The sequence below is a fragment of the Sinocyclocheilus anshuiensis genome, unplaced genomic scaffold (assembly GCF_001515605.1).
Source record: "Sinocyclocheilus anshuiensis isolate Anshui unplaced genomic scaffold, SAMN03320099.WGS_v1.1 scaffold181, whole genome shotgun sequence".
Taxonomy (NCBI): domain Eukaryota; kingdom Metazoa; phylum Chordata; class Actinopteri; order Cypriniformes; family Cyprinidae; genus Sinocyclocheilus; species Sinocyclocheilus anshuiensis.
In genome coordinates this window covers 1,055,131-1,067,773 of record NW_015540898.1, presented here as the reverse complement: position 1 = coordinate 1,067,773, position 12,643 = coordinate 1,055,131, and the positions used below count along the sequence as shown (strand labels likewise).

The 12,643-nt window shown below is 37.7% G+C and overlaps 1 long non-coding RNA gene across 1 annotated transcript in view; it reads left to right on the top strand.

Moving 5' to 3' along the window:
• Positions 1–1,605: 1,605 nt before the first annotated feature.
• The window catches only part of LOC107689027 (uncharacterized), a 12,983-nt gene continuing 1,945 nt past the window's right edge, over positions 1,606–12,643 (top strand). The window contains exons 1-2 of the long non-coding RNA XR_001634295.1: positions 1,606–1,683; positions 9,312–9,317. This is a non-coding gene — a long non-coding RNA (uncharacterized LOC107689027). The remainder of the gene's footprint in view (positions 1,684–9,311; positions 9,318–12,643) is intronic.

Below are 12,643 nucleotides of genomic sequence, written 5' to 3'. Positions count from 1 at the left end.
AACTTTTCATGAAGTGAAATGGTACTTCCTCCTCTGAAGATTGCTCTGGGGTGCGTTTCCCAAAAGCATCGTTAGCCAACTATGGTCACAAGTTCCGTTGTTATCAGCACAGTTTAACGAATCGTTGTTTCACGAAACTAAAGTTCCAACGAACATTCACAAACTTGTGCAGTTACCTGTAGAACGACAGCTCTCAACCTGTGGTTAGAAGCATAGTTTCTTGTTTGAATGACGTGGACTTTATAAATCCTTATCTTGGGCAAAATAAGCAAGCTAACATTCAGCACAATCTATATCTTTCATTTCTAATATATACAAATTGAATTTCCGTCTCTTAATTTGTCAAAGATTTGAAGTGCTGTTTTTGAATGATGCGCATGTGCGTACGTATGCTCTAGTGCGTAAGAAAGAGCTGATGATTGAATCTGGAAATTAAGCAGAATAACTGAGGGGAAAAAGAGAATTAGCCCTCAGATGCCATGTCTGTAATTTATAGCAAAAAATCTGCCATTAACCAACATGGTTGAACGACAAATTTGCGAGAGTATTGTTTCAGGAAACAGTCATGACTAGCTAGTTGATTTCTTTAACGATGCATATATGCTAGTCACGTAGTTGTGCGGGAAACGCACCCCTGGTTGTGAATTTGCTCTTTTACCTGTGCATGTCGTGCGTCCTTCTGCACTGCCAACATAATGCAGAAATGAGTTTATGGGGTTGTGGTATTGCAATGGATGGAGATACTATGGGTTTTCAACTAACTTTACTAAATGAATGTCACTAACAATACATTCATCCAACTCATGCATCTGTCAAAAGTTTAATTTCTCACTTTCTACAAACCAACTATTTGGAGCCCATTGAATAAATTGCAATGGATATCCTGCTTGTAAACAAACCAACTGTTTGGGTCCCTTTAAAAGCATAGTTCACCCAAAAATGAAAATTTGCTGAAAATTTCTTCCAAAATTATTACATGGGTGTTGCAGAATGAGAGTCCAATCAGCTGATAAAAACATCACAATAATCCACACCACTCCAGTCCACAATTCAATGTCTTGAAGCCAAAAGCAGTGATTCTAAGAAACAAATCTATCAAGAAGTTTTTAACTTCAAACTATTGCTTCTGGCTAAAGTATGCATCCATAATCTATAATATTGCTTTCTCCAGTCACCCTCTGTCACCCAACGACTCTACACGGTCCCCAAACCACGTTTTGTCACGAAAACACAGGGGAATGGGAATGAAGCGAAACAACAATTGAAACAGGAGTTGTTTATTTGAAAATGGATGTAGGGAAGAAATTAGTGCTGCAAGCTGTTTGCGTGATGATCTGTTCTGAAAAATGTATCCAGACTTTTCTTAAAGCCATTTTGCTGCTTCTGTTTTTCTTCCGCTGACCTCAACCGATGCCTTGCTCTCTCATTGGCTGTAGCTCGTCACGACACTTGACACCACGTGATGTTGAGTCGGCCGACAGGTCCAGATATTTAGCATGCTAGATATTTGTTTGGTGTTGGCGAGGCGTCAGCGAGCCTCTTTGATGCATCGTTGAGTAGTTCACACATAAAGATTGCCGAACGTTAATTCGGCTGATTTTCCGCCGATCACAGTCTGACCTGTCGGCAAGCTCGTTAACTTGCAAATCGGGCTTAAAATCCTGTAGTGTGAACTAGGTATTCGTTTTATGGTTATTTAAAGACTAACAGTTTTAGCCTTACAAATCGTGCTTCTGCTGTGCACAAACTGACTAATTTTATGAACAGTTTATAGATTTGAAACCTGCACTTCTGCATTGTTAGGGTCTACTGGATGGGTACTAGCTGTTGCTAGAGTGCTCTAGATGGTTTCTAGGCTATTCCGGATTACTTCTGGTTCACTGGAAATGAGACACAAATTACATTTTTAAAATGTTTGGAATAAGGCTCCTCTTCATCTTGATAGCTAGCATTTTTTTAAACGGTTTTGTTCGCCTTGCCTTTTGTGGTGACCTCATGGATCTGGACACTTTTGCAGTGCATGTTCAAACAGGTGTTTAGGAAAATGATTTGTTGTATTTAGGGAAACTAAAATCAACAGGGTCTTTTACCCAGAAGTGACTCTAGCCCTGTTTGTAGCCTATAAAGAGCTCAAAATCACACCAGAGCTCCTTTCAAAGACCACTGTCCCGAACAGATCATAGTTTGACATTATAATCCTTTGTCATTATAAAATATCCACAGTTTCAGGTTTCAGAACATTTTGGAGAACATTCATGGTCTTATTTTCCATGTTCGCTGATTAGGGCCAATGCAGAGCACTAAATCTCCTCAAACCACGTGTGTCTGATATACTGTATATCATTGTTTTATCAATATGCCTATTTCCTATGAAGGATTCAGTGCTGGCTACAGGACAACATAAATCTTGGATCTCGCGTATTCACTGGTTGTCTGCACACATATAAGGCAAGATGGAAAGCTTTTGCCCATGACTTGGATACAGTTATCTCATGCAACATGAACTATAAGACCAGACAACAACATCACTTCATTTCCTGGTTTTCAGTTTGCAGAAGCCTTACTGAGTTTTTTAGTGAAGGTCAAAGCAAGGAACTGGTTACAGGCAGCTCACATCAGACTAAAGCCTCTGCCATGTGACTCTCCAAAACCTCGTTCTCAAATCTTTGAGACTCCGCTGGTTGTCATAGAGAAGGTCACACTGCTTCTTTCTGCTATTAGAAACAGAACGGCTCATTAATTCAAGGCCATTGATGGAATCACTTTATACTGGCTTAAAAGGCTTTCCTAAAGAGACTGTATTAAAAAAAACCCCGCAGTGAACACACAGGAGTACTTGGCCCAGCAGGCATTATAATAAATGAGGGATGCTGTATCTGCCAGTCTATAACTCTTGAAGACTCGGTGAGAGATTCTGTCTCAGATTAGTATAAATATAACCGAGCATCTTATGGAGACCGAGCTAGTTGTCACACTTTTTACTCTAGTCAATATTTCACATGGATTTATTTTTGTCAGGGTCGATTTCTTTACAGACACAAACCATACTCTTGACTTTAAAAACCCTTTTAAACATCTTCGCTGTTATTGCCTAAGAAAAACATGCAGTTTTGTGGCAAAATGCCCCGCTATTGCCCTGCTGGCTTTTTTAGGAAAATCTAAACGGGGGAACAATTCTAAAATACAAAACTAATCATGAAATAGCAGAAATTTAAAAGGTAACATACAACAATTTAGTATAAAAGATAACCTACAAAAACGGTGAGAGATTCTGTCTCAGATTAGTATAAATATAACCGAGCATCTTATGGAGACCGAGCTAGTTGTCACACTTTTTACTCTAGTCAATATTTCACATGGATTTATTTTTGTCAGGGTCGATTTCTTTACAGACACAAACCATACTCTTGACTTTAAAAACCCTTTTAAACATCTTCGCTGTTATTGCCTAAGAAAAACATGCAGTTTTGTGGCAAAATGCCCCGCTATTGCCCTGCTGGCTTTTTTAGCAAAATCTAAACGGGGGAACAATTCTAAAATACAAAACTAATCATGAAATAGCAGAAAGGTAACATACAACAATTTAGTATAAAAGATAACCTACAAAAATACAGATGTGTTAAATGTGCTGTATAAATAAAGTTTGACTTGACTATCAAACTATTGTTTTGGTCAACAATTAAGGAATAATTAACGACGGGCTGTTGAATTATTAGAAAATGATGCCTTACACCTCGGGTGTGCATTATTTTCTAATAATTCAACAGACTGAAGTCAATTATTCTGCTTATACTATGATTACCACACCTCAAATATTGTTCAGATGTTGTATTTCAAGACATTCGTCAGGTTTTTGTCCTTAAAACGCTCTTGTGAGTAGGATTAATTTCTTACGCATCTCATCCCATGCCTGTCTTGCTAATTCCAAAATGTCATTTTAGACCTAGTAATGGAGGCTTGAGCTGTTGATAGCAGACTAATGCAGTTAATAATGAAGTTATTATAGAGAGAGAGAGCGAGAGAGAGAGAGAGAGATTAAGTGTGTGAATTACCTGAGTAAAGGGACTTTGCCTGAGTCTGTGCGTCTCTCAGCAGTGTTCGGCAGCATCGTCTCTACTAATAGTAGACAACAAACTGTAAGTTAATCTGCTTCAAGAACAACGCCGCTGTTACATCGCTTGTGAGAAATGTCATGTAGCTTTTAAGTTGCTAAACTATTTTACTGATAAAATCATCAGAGCAGTGCTGACAACACGTTTCTGTGCGCGTGTGTTTCCGTGTGTGCAAGTGTAACCGGACTGTATGTGTGTGCAGTGGTGTATTGGTGCCTGGAGAAGTGGGTATACTCTTAATTTATGCCTCCATTTTTTTAAAGTGTCCCAGCAAAAGATGAACACCCTGTGTTATAAACAGTGACATGCAAGACAAGTCTTGCATATTGAGTTCACCCCAAAATGGGCCAGTAGTACAGTGCCAACCACTGCACCCTTGGTAAATATGACCAAAGGTGGCTGTGAAAATAAATCTGCATCGTTGATCTTTATGATCTTTCATTCAAAAAATTCACAAAATTCTAACCTATCCTTGAAGTAAAACAATTGAAATATGGGGGGAAACTCACATTATGAAATAATTGTTTTTCTCCAATACATGTTGGCCACAATTATTGGCACCCCTAGAAACTCTTATGAGTAAAATATCTGTGAAGTATATTCCCATTTATATTTACATTTTTTTTTTAGCACACCAGGGTGACTAGGAGCATGAAATTGATTTCAGAATGATGTGAAAATTAAAAGAGCTTTTTGGCAGCTAACCCACCAGATGGGTTTGGTGCAAACAGGGATGAAAAGTACCCCATGCCCACGGTTAAATATACTGCTGGATCTTTAATGTTGTGGGCCTATTGTTCTGCCGGAGGTCCTGGACATCTTATTCAGATATTGGCATCATGGATCCTATCAAATACCAACAGATAAAAAATCTAATCCTGACTGCCTCTGTTAGAAATCTTATAATAGGCCGTGGTTGGATCTTCCATCAGGACAATGATCCAAAACAAACATCAAAATCAACACAAAAATGTCTCACTGAGCACAAAATGAAACTTCTGCCATGGTCGTCTCAGTTCCCTGACCTGAACCCAATAGAAAATGAGTGGTGTGAACTGAAGAGAGGAAGCACCAACATGGAGCTGTGAATCTGAAGGATCTGGAGTGATTCTGGATGAAGGAATGTTCTCTGATCTCTTGTCAGGTGTTCTCCAAACTCATCAGGCATTATAGGAGAAAACTCAGAGCTGTTATCTTGGGAAAAGGACGTTGCAATAATTGAGTGCTAATGTGAACTAGAGAAAAACATTTATTTAATAATGTGAGTTTCCCCCCCACTTTCCATTGTTTTACATCAATGATAGATTAGAATTTTGTGAAGTTTTTGAATGAAAGATCAAAAAGATAAACAGATTTATTTTCACAGCCACCTTCGCTCATATTTACCAAGGGTGCCAATATTAGTGGTTGGCACTGTATTTAGACATTGTCACTTAACTTCTGCTGCTTGACTTCACAGAGTAAGGATCATTCTGAAATATTAGCCACAGAAGAGGTGCAGATTTTGCAATAAATAATATATATTTTTTTTAAATAGACTGCATTAATTAACATTTTGTCAAAATGTCTAGTAAATGACAGTTGATCTGTATATGACATTTTTTTTTTTATTATTTGTCCATAATTGTGCAGCTCTACTCCTATGTGTGACTGACTGTTTCTCCCATGACATACAGTGATGGGCAAATGGTAATTTTGAGCCCTGACATACGTTATTAACATAATTTACAATGTCCTGTTATTTAAAAAGTGCTCACCTTGGTTGACGTCTTCATTCAAAGTTGAAGAGGCAGCATCTCTGTCACTAGCTATGTTTTCATCCCCCTGTTTTTATGCGCAAGTAGGCCTATCACATCAGAAATTAGCCACATTTAGAAAAAAAATCCCTTAATTCGCAAAAAAAACTTTTTTACGCTCGGTTGAGGTGTTTTTTCACTTGTGCGAAAAAGAGTTAATGTGAATAATGGGGGATGGAAACACATTTGCTGAATAAAATGGCTGGACTGTCATGATTTTGGCTAATGCAGAACACTACTGAATGATGCGCATCAGAGGGGATTTAGAAGTGGGTATACGCAATGCCGACTGATAAAGAAGTGGGTATACGCCAAATACCTGGATATACCCTGCAATACACCACTGTGTGTGAGTGTTTGTAAGGGAGAGAGAGCGGGAAAAAGAGAGTATGTGCTTTCCACAGGGGGGCCAGGGTGGACCTCACCCACCCAATCAGCAGCTTGGCCCACCCATACCGCATAATAGACAATCACAAAATTGGTGCAAAATTGAATTATTCAATTGAGCTCCATAAATGTTTCTTTTTTGTGTTCTTCCCAACCCTCTCCTTTTTTTAATTTATTTATGTATTTATTTATTTTGTTGAGGCAGCATTAGCCAGCTCATTCACTTTGCTACATTTGAGGTTAACGAACGTGCTGGATTTTGAAGCAAAATAATGACAATAACAGCCAATTAACTTTGTTAGAGCTGTTAGTGAACTTTATTACTGCACTTTAGAAGCCTAGCAAAACACAATATGTACAGATTTCTTGTTCTGAAAGGACAAAAGAAAACCACTTCAGCTCACCAGGACACAGCTACCACCTCATCCATTTGCGGCAATGAGGTTGGAGAAATAAACGAGTCAAGTTCATCAGCAGCATCTGATAGTGTTAAAAACATAAGTACACACTCAAAAATGCAGAAATTCTGTCTCAATTGATTTGAACAGGGCAAATCCTGACCAGCCGATTCTAAAGCCATACCCCCGATATCCTACCCACAAGGGAGAGATGCTTTTCAGCCGCTTGGTATCATTCACTCCTGAGGCTTGAATATTCCATAGAGCGTGATGCATGCTTTTGTTTTCCGTGTCGAGTGTTCAGTGTTGTAAAAATTATAGAGATGTCAGGACTCGACAATAAGCACTGCCCGATGAAAGAGTGAGTTCAAATGAGTACATTTGTTTTTGTTGTATTATTGTGGTTGTATTATACTACACTGGATTATAGCAGAAACGAGCACTGCCTTGGTTTCAGTAACCTTAAAACATTTAAAAGAAACATTTTTGCTACAGTTAAGGCTTGAATGAGCCGTCATTGTTGTGATACATTAAAGCCTGACATATGAAATAATAATCAGAAAAATCTTAGTAAAATATCATCTTAGTAAGATGAGATTTAAATGATCAAAACCTATAATGCAATGCAATGAAATGACGATTGAGAGATGAACAAATAAACGTTTCTCAAAAGCCTGATGATCATATTTGAGACTCATTGATTTTTCTAAAAAAATAATGTCTGGTAATCGAGTAAAAACCAGTAAACATTTCACAGCAAAAGACACGTGAGGCACGAGCTGAAGGTGGACATTTGTACAATTATAATAAAAGGCCTTTTACTCACTAAGAATGTGTAAACTATCAATCAGACGACAGAAGGCATGTAGTAAATAGTGTGCAATGGGTTTTGATCATGTTGATCATTTAGAGGCCTTAGAAATTCATGTACCAAATATAATACAGTGTGCTTCAAAGGGTTAAAGGAACATCTCTACAGTGTTGGTGAAGGTACATATTGAACAACTGTGTTTTTTTTTATTGTAGCTTTATTAATTAAAAATCTGTAATGATAATTGGAAAGTTGTCAGGTTTAAATCCTTCAAGGCCTGATCCATGAACTTCATCAGGTTAATAAATATTTACTTTTACATATAGTCATTTACAGAGGCGGACAAAGTACTCAACTCCATTACTTGAGTGAAAAGAAAAATAATACTCAAGTAAAGTACAGATACTCAAAAAGTGTACTTAAGTACAATACTCAAGTAAATGTACTTAGTTACTGTCCGCCTCTGGTCATTTAGCAGACTCTTTTATCCAAAGCGACTTACAAATTAGGAAAATAAAAGCAATTAAAACCAACAAAAGAGCAACAATATATAAGTGCTGTGACAAGTCTCGGTTAGTTAAACGCAGCAAACGTAGCAAGTTTTTTTTTAACTATTATTAATTTTATAATAAATAAAAATAAAACAAGTAGATAGAATAGAAAGAGAATAGAGAATGCTAGTGTTAGAGGGTCAAACATTTTAAATAGAAAGAAAAAAAGTTTAAATAACAGAAAAATAATAGAGAATGCTAGTGTTAGAGGGTCATTTTTTAATAAAAAGAAAACAAGTAGTTAGAATAGAAAAAGAATAGAGCAAGCTAGTGAGGTCTTTTTTGCTTTTGTTAATTGTATAATAAATGAAAAGAAAACAGATAGAATACAAAAGATTAGAAAGCAAGTGTTATTTTTTTATTTTGTATTTTTTAAGAAAACAAGCAGCAAATGAATAGAGTGCAAGTCTAAAAGGGACGTGTTTTTTTTTTTTTTTTTTTAAGAATAGAATTAGAATAGAGAGTGTTAGAGTTAGAGGGTCAAATAAAGATGGAAGAGATGTGTTTTTAGCCGATTCTTGAAGATGGCTAAGGACTCAGCTGCTCGGATTGAGTTGGGCAGGTCATTCCACAAGGAGGGAACATTTAATTTAAAAGTCCGTAAAAGTGATTTTGTGCAATTTTGCGATGGCACAATAAAGCGATGTTCACTTGCAGAACGCAAGCTTCTAGAGGGCACATAAGTCTGAAGTAATGAATTTAGGTAAAGGGGTGCAGAGCCGCTGGTGGTTTTGTAGGCAAACATCAATGCCTTGAATTTTATGCGAGCAGCTATTGGTAGCCAGTGCAAATTGATAAACAGAAGTGTGACGTGCATTCTTTTTGACTCATTAAAATTAATCTTGCTGCCGCGTTCTGGATTAATTGGAGCAGTGTTGTGTGTAAATAAGGTCCAGTTGGTTGCCTGATTTGTGATTAGCAGTAGTTACTCAAATGGCAAATGGCAGTAGTTGACACTCGGTTGAGATCAAAAGAGGCAAGCAGAGTGTGGAAGTCTGCAGCCTGAGGTTTATCTAGGTGGATGTTGAAGTCTCCAAGCATAACTAGGGGAGTACCATCCTCAGGAAAGGTTGAGAGCAGCACATCTAATTCATCCAAGAAGTTACCTAGTGGTCTGGTAAACAACAAAATATAATACAATATACTACAAAATGGATTTTAAACCACCTCTTCCAGTCAAACGGGGGGAGTGGGAAAATGAGAAATTATCGGAGAGTGCTGCAGGTGTAGTAGCAGTGTCCTCTGGTTTGATCCAGGTCTCTGTCAGGGCCATGAGATTTAGCTTTGAATGACTAATAACAGAAGTAATGAAATCGGCTTTGTTTACAGCAGACTGGCAATTCAAGAGACCAATAGAAAAAGAAAGTAGTGTATTAGCAGACATAGGCAAAGTGTGCAGGTTGTTAGGGATGCGCTGCCTATAGTGTGTGAGTTTTTTTTTCCCTCAGCATTATTGCTGTTTGATTATTACTAATGACATCATAGACAGTGGCAGCTTTAATAGGCTGCATTCACACTAATGCACATATCTATTTCAACATATCAGATGTTTTGTCCCATTCTGGAAACATAACCGTGTTTACATCAATTTCGTATCATAAAAGTATTCAGAGATGCAAGTGCATTTAAAAACAGCCGCGAGCTTCAGGACAAAGAAACACAAAGCGCACGTGAAAGTCTGTCAGTACGTGGGTTTCGTGCATCTAATACTCGCTTTGGTTTTTCACCTATCTCCGCCATTTGACAAGCGCATATGCGAATGACGTCAGTTGGCTATAATCGATAATGGTCTATTACTGCATCGATTCACAAACGTCCACGTCCGCATCGCGATGCATTGTAGACAATTAATTTCAATACCCCTACTCTTAACCCAGCACTTTTAGAGAACTACAGACCGGTATCCCTTCTTCCATTCATTGCAAAATCACTTGAACAAGTTGTGTTCAAGTGACCAAGTCTCTGCCTTTCTCACACAGAAAAACCTCCTGGACAGCGAACAGTCTGCCTTCAGAAGTGGACATTCTTATCTTATCTTACTTTTTTCAACCAAGACTGCCTTGTTCTCGGTTGTTGAAGCCCTAAGACTGGCAAGAGTAGCTTGCAAATCTTCAATACTTATCTTGCTGGATCTGTCTGCTGCTTTTACCATGGTTAACCACCAGATCCTCCTGTCAATCCTATTGGCAAAGGAACTGCACTCCAGTGGCTTGAGTCTTATCTCTGAGATAGGTCCTTCAAGGTACCTTGGAGGGGTGAGGTGTCCAAGTTGCAACATCTAACTACTGGGGTGCCTCAGGGCTCAGTTCTTGGACCACTTCTATTCTCTGTCTACATGGCATCACTAGGTTTTGTCATTAAAAAATATGGCTTTACATATTATTGCTATGCTGATGACACTCAACTCTACCTCTCATTCCATCCTAATGATCTAACAATAGCTGCTTGCATCTCAGCATATCTAACAGTCATTTCTTGCTGGATGAAGCACCATCATCTGAGATCAGAAAACTGCTTGTGGTTTCAGCAAACCCATCACTTCATCACAATTTCACCATCCAGCTAGGCACATCAACCATAACTCCTTCAAGGACAGCCAGGAACCTTGGAGTTGTGATTGATGATAAGCTGAATTTCACAGTCCACATTGCTAAAATCGCCTGGTCCAGCAGATTTGCTTTATACAACAATAGGAAGTTCAGGCCCTTTCTTTCAGAACATGCTACACAACTCCTTGTTCAAGCTCTTGTTCTGTCCAGGCTGGACTACTGCAATGCTCTCTTGGCAGGTCTTCCGGCCAGTTCTATCAAACCTCTACAACTAATCCAGAATGCGGATGCAAGATTAGTCTTTAACGAGCCAAAAAAAAAAAAAAAAGCATGTTACACCTCTGTTCATCAATTTGCACTGGCTACCAATAGCTGCTTGCATAAAATTCAAGGCAATGATGTTTGCCTACAAAACAACCACTGGCTCTGCACCTCTTTACCTAAATTCACTATTTCATACTTATATGCCCTCCAGAAGCTTGCGATCTGCAAATTAATGGCACATTATAGTGCCATCCCAAAGAGGCACAAAATCACTTTCACAGACTTTTACCTTAACTGTTCCCTCGTGGTGGAATGACCTGCCCAATTCAATCCGAGCAGCTGAGTCCTAGGACATCTTCAAGAAACAGCTAAAAACACATCTGTTCCATCTACACTTGACCTTCTAACACTACCACTCTCTATTAAAAAAAAAAAAACACTTGTCCCTTTTAGACTTGCACTCTATTCATTTGCTGCTTGTTTTCTTAAAAAAAATAAAAATAAAAATAACACTTGCTTTCTAATCTTTTGTATTCTATCTGTTTTCTTTTCATTTATTATACAATTAACAAAACCAAAAAAGACCTCACTAGCTTGCTCTATTCTTTTTCTATTCTATGTTTTCTTTTTATTTATTATATTATTATAATAAACCCTTGCTACGTGTTCTGCGTTTAGCTAACTGAGACTTGTTATAGTATATCATTGCTCTTTTGTTGATTTTGATTGCTTCCAGTGTCCACATTTGTAAGTCTCTTTGGATAAAAGCGTCTGCTAAATGACTAAATGTAAAAAGAAAAACCCATAACTATGATTGTTGTACACTTTCAGATACTTAAAGCACTCTCAGATACTGAAAGTACTTTTTGTTTATCACTTGCAGTTGCCTTTCCCCCCCTTTATTACTTTATATTGGCTGTATGTTTTGAAGCTATATTTGTGAGTTAAATTCTTAACAATTGGTTTGATTTGTAATGTTTGCTTTGTGTTTGTTTGTCCTGAAGCTTGATCGCGGCTGCGGTTAAATGCACTTGCATCTCCGAATACTTTTATGATACGAAATTGTGAATGCAGCCTATTAAAGCTGCCACTGTCTATGATCTCATCAATAATAATCAAACAGCAATAATGCTGAGGATAAAGAAAAACCTATAACTATGATTGTCTGTAAACTTTCGGATACTTAAAGCACTCTCAGATACTGAAAGTACTTTTTGTTTATCACTTGCAGTTGCCTTTCCCCCACTTTATTACTTTATATTGGCTTGTATGTTTTGAAGCTATATTTAGTGAGTTAAATTCTTAACAATTGGTTTGATTTGTAATTATTTTAAAAAGTAGCTGTAATGTAGTGTTTGGGTTTTGTCATGTTCATGTTTTCATGTCTTTTATTTTGTAATTGTTTTATGCTGTTTGTGTCATGCTTCCCTTGCCCTCATGTCTTCATGCTATTGGTTCCTCTGTTCATTGTGTCATGTTCTGAGTGGTTGTCTTAGTCATGTGTCTTGTTTCTCATTGGTTGGTTCATGTCATGTGACCCGGATTGTTTGGTATTTATAGCCCTCTTGTTTCCATTGTCTCGTGTATTGAATGTATTTAATCCTACTGTTGGTGAGTGTTCAAGTCAAGTCTGTTCAAGTCAAGTCAAGTCAAGTCTATTCAAGTCAAGTCTATTCAAGTCAAGTCTAGTCTTCGTTTGTATGTTTGGATTTTGGTAGTGATGGGAAACTGAGGCTTTCATGAAATTGTGCTGAAACACGGTTCATTACTCGAAT